This window comes from Asparagus officinalis, chromosome 5 (genome assembly GCF_001876935.1).
Source record: "Asparagus officinalis chromosome 5, Aspof.V1, whole genome shotgun sequence".
Lineage (NCBI taxonomy): Eukaryota > Viridiplantae > Streptophyta > Magnoliopsida > Asparagales > Asparagaceae > Asparagus > Asparagus officinalis.
Genome location: NC_033798.1, coordinates 32,576,542 through 32,585,177, shown reverse-complemented (window position 1 = coordinate 32,585,177; position 8,636 = coordinate 32,576,542).

Sequence of the window (8,636 nt, the reverse complement as noted above, 5' to 3'; positions counted from 1 at the left end):
GTGCACTAGCCCACGAGTTACCGTGGAACAACTTCTGTAAACTATGAAAATAACCGTGATCCACAACACGTCCGATCAAGAGTGCATCGTCTAGTCAATGCTATAATAATTAATAATAATCAAGGAAACCTCATACCGGGATATCGATATCGAGGAACTCGCGGACTCCTCAACACGGGGATATCGATGTCGAGCGAGTATAGCCATGCTTTGAAACACGCTTATAAATCATACTTTTAACAGAAGTCGTCTTCATGTACAGTCTCTCCTATTGGATAACAACTAAGTGATAAAACAACAAACTTCCACACAGCTATTCATGTCAAACAATCCCACGCAGGTAATAATAAATCACAGACTAATCTAATTAATTAACTCATAACAGATCTAAAAATTGAATGACGAGTCATAAAAATAATTTACGATAAACTAATAATTAAAATAAAATAATCAAGGTTCGGGATCTTGCACATAAATAATCTACGAAGAATATAAAAATGGAACGAAACTAAACAAGATCGGGATCTTGCCTGCGAGACCGTGGGGTCTGACGACGAGGCGACGCACCGATGCGGACGCGGCGTACGACGGATCTCAAGCGACGTTGTGGGTCTGGACTGCGTCGGCATATATCATCAAACAGGTGGCGTGCGACGAAGGAGAGGCGTTGGTGGTTGCGGTTGGTGCGTGTGGCCAGCAAACTTGGGCGTCGGGGCTGCTGCAGCGCGGTTGAAGGCGCTGGACAGGGGGGTCGGATCGAGGGGCTGCGGTGGTGATGATGGAGGCGGATGGTGGCCAGGGCGGCGGCTCAGGTGCTGCGTCGGGGACTGACGGCAAGGAGAGAAGGAGGGACGAGGGGTGGCGGAACCGGTGGCGCTGGCGGCTGCAGGCTGTCGCTCGGGTGGGTGAGGTAGCGCGGGTGACTGCGCGTGAAGGGCGGTCGGACGGCGCGAGTTCGGTTGCGGTGGCCAGAGGTCGTCGGAGGCTGGTCGGAAGAGGGGCGGCGACGGTTTTTCGGGTGAGGAGAGAAACGAAGAGATGATAATGATGATGGCGGCGGTGAGTTTAACACGAGAGAGAGAGAGTTTATGTAACACACACACACACACACACACACACACACACACACACACACACACACACACACACACACACACACACACACACACACACATATATATATTATATATATATATATATATATATAATATATATATATAGTATATAATATATATCTCTATATATATATATATATATATATATATATATATATATATATATATATATAGGGTTAGGGTTTAGGGAATTAAACAAAAATAATTAAAATAAATACTATTGGGTACTTAAAAATTAAACTAATTACATAATAATTATCTACAACTAAAAACATACATGTTGCGCTATTACAACAGTTGTTACGAAACAGTCGAAATATACTCATATTTGTATAATTAAACAAGAATAATTAATAATAAAAATATTTCTACTTAAATTTAAAGTCAAATAATTATAGGATAATTACGTACACAGTAAAACATACTAGTTATACTAATACGACAGATAATATGTATCAATAGAAATAATACAATAAATTATACCAAAAATACGTAATTAATAATACTATGTATTATATGAAATAATTCATAATAATATTAATAATACAACATATTATTTAAAATAATACGTAATAGTACTGATAACATAACAAATTAATTCTAGAAAATTTTACTGCACGAAATAAATTTATAAATACTAAAACCATTTGAATAAATATATAATCAGATTTTTAAATCATAAAAAATTGTAGAAAATAGAGAAAAATACAAATACTCTTTTAAAAATCATAATTAAATATTTTAAAATATCAAAAAACTAATATCAAAATTTCATGGTCCTTACAGTTTTAGGGAGCTATATATACCCCATTGCTCTCATCTCTCATAATCTATCTAAGAAGTTTTTAAACAATGTTTAACAAGGGTTTAAGTTTCGTTTAGTTTTGTTTTAAGTTTGGTTTGTGAAGATACTTTCACAAGGGGAAGTGGAGATCAATTCATTGGTGTTTGAGCTTCAATTTATCTCTTTCTCTTGTCATCTAGAGAAGTTTTATTAAACTCAATTCTATCTATTTATTGTTCTTTGATCTTAATTTTTATAAGGTAGATTTTATATTGAGTTTATATTTGTTTTACTCTTTGTACATACATAACCATTGAACTTATTATATTTATATGCATAGTATAATTTGGGTTGTGGGATTGTGACATTGCGTGTGAGCCTACATTGAGTTCTCATCCATTATAGAGAACAACCATTGTTATATTTGTACGTAAATTGTGAGATTCACTTTGTAATACACTTGTACATCAAGAGGAGTGAGTGGTGATAGATGGGATCGTCCCAAGAAGAGTAGGGTAGGTGGTAATGCCTAGAGGTAGGATGTAATTCTTAACACTTGAGGGAGACACGGGCTAGAGACCAATACTTGAGAGGGTGTAAAGTGTGATTGCAAGAGTGTTGATTGTAAAGTTTTCGGTGAATAAGAAAACTGAGTGTGAGGTGTAAAGGTTATTCGGGTGAGCGTAGAAAACCTGGTTGTGATAGTGGAGATCTCCTCGAGGTGAGGAACGGAGATGTAGGTCATAGGGACCGAACTCCGTGAACATATCGTTTGTTTGTGTTTGCATTGGCGCACTTATCTTGTGTTCATATTTCATTTTGCCTTTGTTTATTGCTCGTTATTTATATCACCCACTATCTTGTTTATTTTGTTTACCCTTGTGTATATCACATATCCTTACATATATCTTTTTGTATATCATTCTTGCTAGGATAGTTGTAGGCAATAAAAATTACCTTAATTCCTAGCAAAGAAGCTCAAAACTGACAAAAACGTTAATATCTCTCAAACCGTAAGGAATTTAGCAAAATAGACAGGATCAAACCGAACTATTTGGGGTAGGTTTGGTTGGCTTCGTCTCGTCGAGATAGTCAATTTTCATATATAATTCGTCCAATTCCGACTTACGGTTTGAAAGTTATGAACCGTTCTTCACAGCATGTTCTGCAGCCCACCTACAAGACTGGACTTTGCTTGAACATTAAGGTTCGCCTGCAATGCTAAGTTCGCTTAACAACTTAGCTCACCTGAACTGATTGAAGCTCACTAGATAGCTTCGCTTATGAGGTTCGCCACGCAGCAAGGCTCGACATCAAAAGATGAGGTTTGCCACGCAGCAAAGCTCGACATCAGAAGACGAGATTTGCTACGCAGCGAGGATCGACATCAGAAGACGAGGTTCGCCACACAGCAAGGCTCGACATCAGAAGACGAGGTTCGTCATGCAGCGAGGATCGACATCAGAAGACGAGGTTCGCCACGCAGCGAGGATCGACATTAAAGTTCATCACTGGGGACAAAACTCCTCTAGCAAATGAAGCCCTTTCAGGAGGCGAAGTTCATCCATAGACAAACCTCGTCAAGTAGCGCCTTACTCCCTTAGAAGACAAAGTTCGTCATTGAAGACGAAGTTCGACGAGAAACGAAGTTCGTCATTGTAGACGAAGTTCGCCGTTGCCGTTATTGACGAACCTCGATTGTCACCATCTCCAGAGGCTACATTTAAGAGGGTTAATGACCCATAACTCACCCATTTAAGGAGAGTTAATGACAATCAACTCACTCATTTAAATAGGAGTTAATAACTATAACTCCCTCATGATAAGGGGAGTTAAAGCCCATTAACTCACTCCATAATGGTCCTAAGCCTATAAATAGGCATGATCAACATGAAAGGAAGGAGGGGGGAGATGGAGAGGCTAGTCAAAAAGCCTCTCTCTCCTCCACTCTCATGGATCTTCATAGATCATCAGCTTATCATTTGGCCTTGGAGCGTCGAAGCTCATAACAAGCATGACAAGGATCATTACAATAACGGACCTCGTCTCAAACAACAAAGCTTTTCGTTAGAAACAAGATTTAAAGTGCGTCAATGAAGACGAAGCTCGTCAGCGAAGACAAAGCTTGTCTAACAAACCTCGCCACGCAATGAGGCTCATCATCCACACAAAGTTCGGCTGTAATGGCCACAAGGACCAAGTCAGCCCACGTGGGCTAAATCTAAGGAGTACGTTACACTCCATTAGTCAACATAGGCTAAATCTCAGGAGTCGGTTATGCCCACGACCCCATGATTATAGCATGTCAATTACGTACTAAAGCTCTATAAATAGCCACAAGCAGCTATGAAGAGGTTGGTTGTTGATTAATTGGAGATTTCAAACTTGGACTTCAAGAAGCATCAGAGATCAAAGCTTCTTCGCACAGATCCGGAGTTCGAACCTTGATTCCAACTGGTCAACGAACGTGAGAAGCTCTAGCAATTTTGGTCTGATCGTCAACGGGAGGCAATCTTGACTCAAGCATCGAGGAAAGCATCCTTTCGCTACCAAGAACCCACATTAAACAAAGAGAGGTTGAATTAATCTTCTCTTCATCTGTAATCAAGAGAGAGTGAGTGATTGTAAGGGTTTCGTACCAAGTGATCGAACCCAGTTTTTTTTAAATCAAGATAATCAATCCAACATCAATTTTTCGACCCTACAAACGATGACGACCATAATGGGAGTAGTCATTCTTTCCGACGAGATGGTGGTGGTGCAGTCAGGCAGGATTGCAGTGGGAACCGAGGTTGAGACCCTGGTCATCGAGTTTGACTAGACCAAGTATGAGGAGTATATCTCCTCTGGAGCATCCAGTCCAACGAAGGCACGTAAGTGTCGTCGAGTCTCGTATGAGACTTCAGCCCAAGTGGCTTCTGATGATTCAACTCGAGTTAGTCTCAAGGGAAAGTCTAAGCCCCTCAAAGAGGAGGCTCCAGTAACTGGCCGACAGGCTAAGAAATGGGTTGTCAAGCAACCTAGCCGAACTTCGGCTTTTACCAGCCAAATTATAACTCTTGATAACGAACCTCGCCCGGTTTTGGCCGAGGCAAAGGTTCCAGTTAATCCACTGTCGAGACGCACTCGACAACGTTAGCGTCAGAATCAAGCTCGTCGTAGGGCTTGAGCTTTGGTCTCGCTAGACGGTTTTCATTATCGACCGAAGACTGATCAGCCCAATGTTAACAAGTCTAACGAGGGTCAGGTGAATGAGGAACATCCAAATGATGAACCTCACCCTCGTACCCGAGTAGGCTCAGATCACGAACCTCATCCTCAAAGAGAGGTTCAACAAATTCAACAAACGGTTCATACCGAGGCTCGTCAAGAAAATGAACCTCAAGTTAGGAACCTATTGAGAAAGCAAACTCGCCAAACCCGTCCTATCAACGAACCTCGTCGTGCAAATGACAGAGTTTGTCAGCTTACCCAAGGTCGTCAACCTCTATCATTTAGAAGGTCTCGCTCGGGTAAAGACAAGATGACAGAGTCCGTTGGGGGTTGTCCTGCTGATGACCTTCGGGATTATCTCACAAGTAAACACAGCATGATTCAGATGCAATCCCATTGCTGCTGTGAGAAACTTCTTTCTGCAGTACTTTCCCGATGCTCATGTGGGGAGTTGACGCATAAATCTTCAATCTTCGAATGGTTGACTGAGTCATCGACGATCTCTTCATCAAGAAGAAGACGCTTTTGCCCAAAAAAGCAAGCATCTAAGAATCACCACATTGAAGTGACGATTAATATGGTTAGCAACGGCAAGAGCAAAGCTTCGACTTATTCTTCTGAATCTTCTGATCCTGAATACTCTCCAGGACTAGGCGAAATGCTTGTTGAAGGATAGGGAGTGTATCAACACACTCGTACTCGTACTGGTGTGGTGATCTCATTTGATTACCGTCGATTAGCGGGCATCATAGATGAGGTTGAGGAAGAGACTAAAAACTCAGCTATTGCAACCTCTCAGCCTTCCAACACCGATCAAAGTGAACAAGCAAGTGTTCAGGAAGTGAGGAGGACCTGGCAAGGCAGGTGGAAGAGCAACAATCAACAATCCTCCAACAACAGGAGTTTATCAGACGTTTGGAGGGTATGGTGGACAAACTCCTCAAGGAGAAGAAGAATAAGAAAGTTACCGCTGAATCCTCAGGATCAAGGCACCAACGACCTTCACTCAGTGCTCGAGAATCTAGCCGTCGAAATCAAGATGTCGATAATGCAGAAGATGAGGAAGAAAATATTTTTGATATTCACTCTGAATCATCCGAAGCAGAGTCCAATCCACATAAGAATGACCGAGATCAGAAATTGGACGATTTCCAAAAGCAGTTTGAGGCTTTAAAGCTTCAGAGAAACTTCAGAGAATTGGGAGTCATCAGGCCATACCCTACGGAATGGGACGTTGTTCCCTATCCTCCAAAGTTTAAGCCACTCAGCCTCCTGCAGTTCGATGGCAAGGGTTCTTTGACCCAACATATCTATTATTTCCAGGCGTAGACTGAACACATAGTGGGGAATGATCCCATTATGACTCGACTTTTCATTAGTATCCTTAAGGGGGTCGCTTTTGAATGGTTTCGCAGACTGGAGCCTGAATCCATCACTTGCTGGAAGGACATGGAAAGACTCATTTTGGCCAGATTCTTCGACGATGACACAGAAGTATCTATGACCACCCTGCTAGTTGAAAAGCAGAAGAAGACCGAATTTGTCAGTAACTTTGTCAAGAAATTTAGAAATCAGTCGCTGCATTGTCATGAACAAGTCTCTGAAAGTACGTTGATCGAGATGTGTCGAAATAATCTTTCGATCCATATTGTATCCAAGATAGGAGCGGTGAAGACTCAAACTTAGAAAGAGCTTATTCACCAAGGAGAACAAGTCGAAAGCATACTCAAAAGGCTAGATGCTGAAGAGCCATGTGATTTTCAAGGAAGTGATGACCAAGACAACCTCACCCCTCTGACTTATGTAAAAGGGAAAGATGCTTTGTCGGTAAAAACCACTTCTTCTCCTAAATCTTCGTCAAAGCAGAAGGGAAAATCTTCGGATAGTCGCTTTCAGCAGAAGTACGACTTCCAAGATGAGCAAGTCGTTCCGATACTCCAATCCTTGATCAAGGCGAAAAAGATCAAGCTCCCAAAATCGATACAACCTAAGGAGATGTCGAGAATGGATGAACCCAACTATTGTGCGTACCACAGGATGGTTTATCATCCCACCTCTAAATGCTACACGTTGAAGGATAAGATCCAAGCCTTATTGGATGTAGGAGTCTTTACTCTTCAATCCTAATTTACAGCTATCGCTGGAGTGGGGGTAGTCATGGTTTCTCTACAAAACCATGTACTACCTTAAGGTTTCTCTCTAATGAAACCATGATCATCTAGCCCCTTACCACAAAACTATCATGTTAATGATTACCTCTGATAGTTAACTTCCTCCAAATTCCCTCACTAATCCTCTTCAATGGACCACAAAAGTATCATGTTAATTATTACCTCTGATAGTCACTTACTCTAAATTTCCTCGACAATCCTCTTTAATAGGATGGCGGAACCACAAAACTATCATATTAATTATTACCTCTGATAGTCACTTCCTACAAATTTCCCCCATTAATCCTCTCCAATAGGATGGCGGGTCCACAGAACTATCACATTAATGATTACCTCTGATAGTCAACTCTTAATCCCCGTTGAAAATACTTCATCAAGTAGTGTTCTACCATGTGATGAGCACCTACTTGTATTTCAATCAAGATAGTGATCTACGATACGATGATTCACTATTTGGTCTTTTTGGAACGATCTATCTCCTTAGAATGATCAAAAATAGTGACCTACCATGTGATATATCACTATTCCAATCACAATCGTTATACTCCCATGTCACTGAACGACTTGATTTCCTTTGCCAAGTAGTTTTCTACCATGAGATGAACACCTACTTGTCCTTCGGTCAGGATAGTGATGTATCATGCGATAATTCACTATCTGATCTTTGCTAAACATTCTATCTCCTTAGAATGATCGTAAATAGTAGCCTACCATGTGATGTGCTGCTATTTTAATCACAGTTGTTATACTCCCACGTCACTGAACGACTTGATTACCTCCACAACGTCATGACGTTGTTCGTTGATAGTGGCCTACTAAGCGATGAGCTCATATCTTCCCCCTTGTTTCTAAATAGTGACCTACCATGCGATGAATTATTATTCATCAACGACATCACCATATCCCGGCAGACCTACCATGTGATGAGCCTCGCTTTCAAAACACCAGGCTCAATTGTTATAACAAATGACACAACCAAACTCAATTACAACTTAACTGTTGTAATCATGCTCGAACACTTAATCCAATGCCTTGAACGGCTAAGGATAGAGAAGAAATCTTAGTATTAAGCCCAAGAAAAACTCCTCGCCAACTTATCATGCTAAGGGCAAAAGCTTGGCTAGTCCAACTCAAATGAAAGTTGGTAAAGACACATCAAGTCCGTTGATAGCTAAGGGTTTGCTAAAAATTATAGATGGCGATCATTAGCTGCGGCTAAAGAGTTCAACTTTACCAGAATGGATAAGTTCGCTGAAAGGCTCTTCATTTCATCAGAATAATGCCCATTTTACAAGCCTTAAGATCCAAAGTATTTCAGCCCCTTGCAACCTGATTTGGGTCTGAAAACTTTGG